Source organism: Fukomys damarensis, unplaced genomic scaffold (genome assembly GCF_012274545.1).
Source record: "Fukomys damarensis isolate Sample0158 unplaced genomic scaffold, DMR_v1.0_HiC HiC_scaffold_21, whole genome shotgun sequence".
Classification (NCBI taxonomy): Eukaryota; Metazoa; Chordata; class Mammalia; order Rodentia; family Bathyergidae; genus Fukomys; species Fukomys damarensis.
Genome location: NW_022900933.1, coordinates 39,000,524 through 39,007,990, shown reverse-complemented (window position 1 = coordinate 39,007,990; position 7,467 = coordinate 39,000,524). Strand labels below are relative to the sequence as shown.

General features: G+C 44.0%; 1 long non-coding RNA gene across 1 annotated transcript in view; it reads right to left on the bottom strand.

Annotated features, from left to right (window-relative positions):
• Positions 1–6,464, bottom strand: part of LOC104851776 — a 22,010-nt gene extending 15,546 nt beyond the window's left edge. The window contains exon 1 of the long non-coding RNA XR_777280.1: positions 6,315–6,464. This is a non-coding gene — a long non-coding RNA (uncharacterized LOC104851776). The remainder of the gene's footprint in view (positions 1–6,314) is intronic.
• Between the last annotated feature and the right edge of the window lie 1,003 nt (positions 6,465–7,467).

Here is a 7,467-nt window from a genome sequence, read left to right as displayed (position 1 = left end):
TGCCTTTTCTCTTTTACTTTCCTTTTTAGTTTTATTTTAGGATTCCCTATTTTTAATGTTCATACAGAGAATTCTTTAACTGAAATACTGAATAGTTTCTTTGGTGTGAAAAACTATAAGAGTACACAGGATCCTAATGAGACAATTAATAATGTGAAATAGGAAGTAAAGGGCTAAAGGTGTAAGGAAAGTGGGAAGGGTGGGGGAAAGGTAATAAGGGAGAGGAAAAAAATATGAGAAACTGAAAAAATGGAAATAAAGTGTTTGTAAATGGGGAGGGGAGGAGGGGGTGAAGGGAGGGCAGGGACAAGGGGAAAAATGAGAATCAAGACCTATTATGTAAAGGTACAGAATCCCAATGATGAATGTAACTGTATTGTATACCTAGATTGTACCAATAACCTCAATAAAAAAGAAAAAAAAATAAGCCACACATGTGTAAATACCTAATAGCTAAGTGAAATAAATAAGTCACACATGTGTAAATACCGAATAGCTTCTTTGGTGTGAAAAACTACAATTGTTCATAAGTTTGTAATGGTATAATTGACAATGTGAAATAGGAAGACAAGGGCTAAAGGTGTAGGGGAAGTGGGAAGGATAGGGGAAAGGAAATAAGGGAAAAGAAAAAAAATATGTGTAGCCACACATGTGTAAATACCTAATAGCTAAGTGAAATAAATAAGTCACACATGTGTAAATACCGAATAGCTTCTTTGGTGTGAAAAACTACAATTGTTCATAAGTTTGTAATGGTATAATTGACAATGTGAAATAGGAAGACAAGGGCTAAAGGTGTAGGGGAAGTGGGAAGGATAGGGGAAAGGAAATAAGGGAAAAGAAAAAAAATATGTGTAAATGAAAAAAATTGAAATAAAGTATTTGTAAATAGGGAAGGGAGGAGTGGTTGAAGGGAGGGCAGGGGTAAGGGGAAAAATGAGAACCAAGACCTGTCATGTAAAGGTACAAGATTCCATTGATGAATGTAACTGTACTGTATACCTAAAATGTACCAATAAACTCCATGAGAAAAAAAAAAGAAAACACAACATAACAAAACTTATAAGGTACAACAAAAAGTAGTTTATAATTGTAGGTGCTTGTATTAAAAAAGTAAAAAGTTCTGAAATAACCTAACTGTATAAGTTGAGAAATGAGAAAAAGAAGAAACTAAGTTCAAAGCTAATAGAGGGAGAGAAATAACAAAGGTCAGAGTAGAAATGAATGAAATGGAGAAGAGAAAAGCAGCAGAAAAATTAAAGGTAAAAAGAGTTGGCTCTTTAGTACATAAGATCAACAAACCCTTAGATTAGAAAAAGAGAGACAAATCACATGAACTCAGAAATGAGAGAGGAAACAGTATCATTGTTGTCATGGAAATGACAGGAAGCACCATAGATTCATATGATAATTATATGCTAATGTATTTGACATTCTACAAATGAATACATTTCTAGAAATACACAATCTACTAAAGATCGAATCAAAGGGAAATAAAAAGTTTGAATAGACCAATAACAAATAAGGAGTTGGAAACACAAATCCCCCAAATAAGAAAAGTCCAGGAATAAATGGCTTTGCAAGAGAAGTCTACCAACCATTTAAAGAAATATTCATTCCTCCTAAACTCTCCCTAAGATAAAAGAGGAAACATTTCTAAACTCATTTCATGGGTCAGCACCACCCTGATGCCAAAGCCAGAGCAGAGCACAACAGGAAAAGAAAACTGTAGGCCAATACCTCTGAGGAACATATATACTAGAATGAAATAGTAGCAACCTAATTCACCAGCACATTGAAAGGATTATATACCACGGCCAAGTAGGGTTTACCCTAGAATCATGTATGGTTACATATATAGATCAAGCAACATGACAAAGCACAGAAACAGAATAGAGAATTACAATCATTTGATTTATCTCAACAAGTGAAGGAAAAAAGTATTTGACAAAATTTAACACCCTTTCATGTTAAAATCTGTCAACAAGTCAGGTGTAGGAGGAACTTATAAACACCATACAGGCCATATATGAAAACCCTACTGATAACAATATAACAGGTAATGAAAAACTGAGCACTTTTCCTCTAAGATGTGGAAAAAGGCAAGGATGCCCAAATCAGATTGCTTCTATTCACTGTCATAGTAGAAATACTAGCCAGAGAAATCAGACAAGAGGAGAGAATAAAAGTAATTCAAATCAGATAGGAAAGAGTAAAACATGGTCTGTTTGCATATGACAGGCTCTTCTTTGTAGAAAATCCTTAAAACTCCACTAAACGGCTAGCAGCACCAATAAAAATGCAGGATACATGATCAACATATACAATAAATTGTATTTGTGAAGCAATGAATTATGAAAAACAATTAAGAAAAGAATCCCATTTACAGTAGCATCCAAAAGAATAAAATAGGAATAAACTTACACAAGGAAGTGGAAGACTTATAAAAAATATATATCCATATAATTGATAAAATAGGGATGAAAGAAATGAAAACAAATGGAAACAAGTCAATTCCTTGTATTCATGGATTGGAGGAATTCATGTTAAAAAGTCCAAATAACCCAAAGTAATACATACATTCAGTACACTCTGTGTTAAACATCTTAATGGTATCTTTTATAGAAATAGAAAAAAAAAAGGTCCTAAAACTTGTATGGAACCACAAAATACCCAAATATCCAAAGCAATTTTGAGCAAGAACAATCTGAAAGCATCAGATCTCCTGATTTTAAAATACTTACAATAATGATAAGAGAGTGATGCTGACATAAACACAGATATTTAGGTCGATGGAACAGACTAGATGGCCTCCCGATAAACACACGTATGAAGGGTCAACTGACCTCCAGTAAGGGTGTCAAGAACACACAGTAGGGAGAGGACAACTCTGTAAGTGGTGCTGGGAAAGCTACGAGGCCATGTGCAGAAGAATGAAACTGGATTCTCATGCTGTGTGCAAACCAAAACTCAAAGTGCATTGAGAGGTTAAAACGTAAGACCTAAAACCCAGAACTCCTAGAAAGAGACACACTCAAACACATTCTTCACACTAGTCCTGGAAACGACTTCTTGTATATGATGCCAAAAGCACAGTCTACAAAAGCAAAAATGGACAAGTGGGATTATATCCAGCCAAAAAGTTCTGCGCAGCAAAGGAAACAAACAACAAAGGGAGAAGGCAACTCACAGAATGGGAGAAGGCATTTGCAAACCAGGTGTCTAGTAAAGGGTTAGTTTCCAAACTATAGAGGGAACTCTAGCGCTCAATAGCAAAATCCCAAATAACCCAATTCAGATGAGCAAAGGAACAAACAAACAAACAAACAAACCAGGTGACCAAAGGCAATGTCTAACCAGCTAAAGGCGATGTGAAAAGATGTCCAACATCACTCATTACTGGGATGTAAATAGAACTACAGTGAGGTATTGTCTCACAAACCATTGGGATAGCTATAATATACACACGAGGATCGAGGCTAAGAATACAGAGGGGAGGGAATTCTTGTACATTATTGACGGGGGTGTGTGTGTGAATTAGTACAACCACTGTGGAAAGCAGCATGAAGTTCCTCGAACAGTGAAAGACAGAACTACACTGTGGTCAAGCAATTCCACTTCTGAACAGATACACACAGGACCTGGAATCAGGGCCTCAGGAGGACTTGTGCGCCCAGCTTCTCCACAGCCCTGCTCACAGTAGCTGTAATGTGGAGACGACCTAATTGACCATGAGGAGAGAGAGAGAGAAGCAGGGTGTTCCAGGGGCGGATGGGTGGGGTGAGGGAAGAGTGGCAGTACTCACAATGGAATGCCGCTTGGGCCCAAAGAGGAGAGGGAAATCCTGTCCTTGTGACTGTGCAGATGAACCTAGAGGGCACTACTCAGTGAAATAAGAGGGAGCAAGAATGCGCCCCTCCTCTGTCCTTCGTTCCACTCAGACAGCGGACTGGACGGTGCCAGCCACACGGAGGGGAGACCCTGCACTCAGCCCTCTGGCTCACGCTAGTGCCCAGCACACTCTCTCAACACCCCTGGGCAGTCATCCTATGGGGCGCCAGGCCCTGGGCTCCCCTCTCGCAGAGGAGGGGTCGCCTCTGTGCTTTTGAAGCACGGAGAAGAGTCAGGGAAGTAACAGAATAAGCAGGACCTCCTGGCCACCTGGGTACCCCACAAGCCAGTCAGGGCGACGTCCAAAGTCCAGCACCACGCCATTGATACGAGGAGCCTGAAAAAGGCCAACTCCTCACTCAGAGAGAGGACTGGGGTAGTGGGGAAGAGGAAGGTAGTGGTCAGAGGATGTCGGTTCATGCAGCGGGATGAGCCTGCAGACCTGTTGTACGCGCAGTGTCCTAGCGGATGGTATTGTGTCTCACACTTACAAGACTTAAGATGGTAGAGCTAACAGGAAGTGTTTCTGTCACACATACACACACGAACAACGCAACAACAATAACAATAAAGACAGCAGGAGCAAATGTGGTGGCGATGGCTGTGTTAGGGCATGGATTGGGGTTGAAATATCACGTGTGTCTGCCTGTCTCCAAACCTATCAGGCCAAATACACTAAATAAATACATATATCTGTCTTCTGGTGTCAATCATATGTCAATAAAGTGCTTTTTAAAAAAGAAGAAAATGCCATTTTTATTTTTAATTCATTAATTAATTTTGTTTTTTTTGAGACAGGGTTTAGCTAGATAGCTCAGGCTGGCCTCGAACTTACTATGTAGCTTAGGTTGGCCTGGAACTGGCAGCAATCCTCCTGCTTCAGCCTCCTAAGCTCTGGGATTACAGGCACATGCCACCATGCCCAGCTAACTCCATTTAAAACTGTGCAGTTGGTTTGTGAAGGCATCTCTTCAGAGAAGATACACAGCTGGTGAATAAGCCCATGGAAAGATGCTCGCATCACACTGGAGAAATGCAAATCAAAGCAACCACGGGTTACCACTTCTCATCCACAACGATGACTGCAATAAAACAGCTAGTTTTGGCGAGGATTGCCAGTGGGCTGTGAAGTGGCACAGCTTCTCTGGAAAACAGTCTGGCCACTCCTCTGGGATTCAAACATGGAGCTACAGCATGACCAGTCTTCACTCACAGATTCGTGCTTCAGAGAGCCAATCACACATTCACGGAAAAACTTGTTCTCTGGTGTTCATGGCAGAGCCATCCGTAATAGCCCAAACATGGAAACTGCTCAAACGTCCTCCCGTGGGTGACTGAATAAACTAAATGCAGTACATCTGTGCATGGTGATAGCTGGGACGTGCAGCTCAATTTGTTCCAAATTCTTGTTCAAACACCAAGAAGTTCGAGAGCTAAACATGTTTTTTCCTAAAGAAGTAACAGAGAACCAAATAATTGCTTCTGAGGCCCAAAGTTTACACTTACAAATTCATTTTCCAGGGTTTTAGCACAAAGTTAGCAGCCCGAGGTGGTGGAAATACCCTCTGCAACACCTAACAATAAATACAGTACATTAAATATCAAAGCATAATACTCTTGGCTCATACAGGTTTTTTCAAATTGGATTTTGGGTTGACTAGCGATTAAAGTTACAAACACTCAGCAGATTTTTTTTTCAAACTTTGCTTTTTAAGTAGTGGAAAGTTCGAGCCTGGACTCTGGACAACTGAGGTATCAGGGCAGTAGAATATTATTCAGTCATGAACAGGATCAGTGTTCTGACCACATGATTGGACCTAGAGAACATTACTGCAAATGAAAGTGAGACAGATAGCGGAAGGGAAAGGAATAAATATGAGAAAAGAAAAAAAGAGGAAACAAAGTCTGTAAATGGGGAAGGTTGGAAGGGTGGGTAGGGGAATGAATGGGGGGAAAATACGAACCAAGATACATCACGTAAAGGTACAAGTTCCCAATGATGAATGTCATCGTATTGCATACCTGAACTATACCAATAAACATAATGAATTAAAAGAAAAAGGACATGAGGGCACACCCACCAGGAGCCCATTCCTGGGAAACACCCCAGTCACAATGTCATGGAGATGGGATGTCAGAGGGCTGAGAGGGAGGGAGGGAGGAATGGCTGCTGGCTGTGGATTCCTTCCCAAGACAATGCAAATGTTCAGGCATTAGTGGGGACAGATGCACAACACAGTGGGTACCAAAAGCTGCAGGACTGCACCTTTCTAGAGGGTGAGCCTTCTGGTATGAGAATTGAATTCAGTGAAAAGCAGAGGTGGGAGACAGGTCCTTAGACACAGGGTGGCCCTGGCCTGGGCAAGAGTGGCTGGAGAGTTTGCTTAGTGCACAGCCTGCACCTCTGGGATCACGAGCATCACCTGCCGGCCCGGGCATCGTCCCTTGGTCCAGATGGGGGCGCTCAGGCGTCTGCCCGGAGTCTGGCGACAAAGGATGAAGTCCACATGCGTTAGAATCTGATCTGTCCCCTAAGCCAGGCACAGCCCTGGACTGCATCCTTCAGGCCTGTCCCAGGGGGACGTTGGAGAACTGGACATGTTTGGAGCTTTGAGCCCTTTGTGTTGGGTCATAGAGGGAGTGACTAAAGTGACTGTGACCTCTAAGGGCGTGCGTCTCCTAAGGACTGAGGAGTGAGGGCCACCTGCTCTGCCTGCCCCATCCAAGTGCCAGGGAAGCACTCCACACCCAACATTTCATCTCTTCAGTGGCCTGTGCGTGGGGAGCAGTGAGCTGGTGACCAAATTGCCAGGCCCAGGATTGCTGGCGTGGCCCCGTGCAGCTCCCCAGAGCCGGGTCGCAGTCTCTTGTGCCCTGGGACGTGCCATGCTTGCTCCTTTCTGGACAGAGGGGTTCTGCTCAGCCTTGCAGTTACCCCAAGTGCCAATGGTGGAGGGAGAGGGGTTGCTTCTGGTCCCCCCAAGAACCATGCCAGGTGCAATATCTTCAAGCACAGGACAGTGGCTGGGGGAAGGGCGGTGGCCTGTCAGGCTCTGAGGGGAGGAGGGAGGCTGTGGCTCCCTCACTGCCTGGCTCTGTGACCCACACCAGCCCCACCGAGCAGCTGGGGCTCAGGCTCCTCACACCATTGAGGACTGGGCGGGACCAAGGACCAGGGCCAAGGACTTCTCCGACCCGGACAACTTCCAGGCCCCTTCTCCCAGCCAGCCAAGGCTGTGATCCTCGGGATCTGGCCAGCCTGGGGCTCAGCTGGCTCTGCGGACACTGTTTCTGCAGTGAGTCTGTGGGTGCTTCCTGGGCACCCACAAAGAGCCAGGCCTGGCAGGGCTCTGGACGGGAGGCAGCAGCACAAGGAGGAGCAGAAGCACCTGGGGCTTTGGAGGTGGGAGTGAGCTCAGGGACCCTCACCCTTGGGGCAGGAAGAAACAAACAGTTCTGCAGCCACGTCTCAGGCCTGCGGGGCCTTAGCAGCAAACTCGGGTACACAGTCCAGGGTCTGTGCCTGTGGGAACTGAGGTGCCTGGACCTGGGAACTCGGCTTGGTCCTGCCCGTGG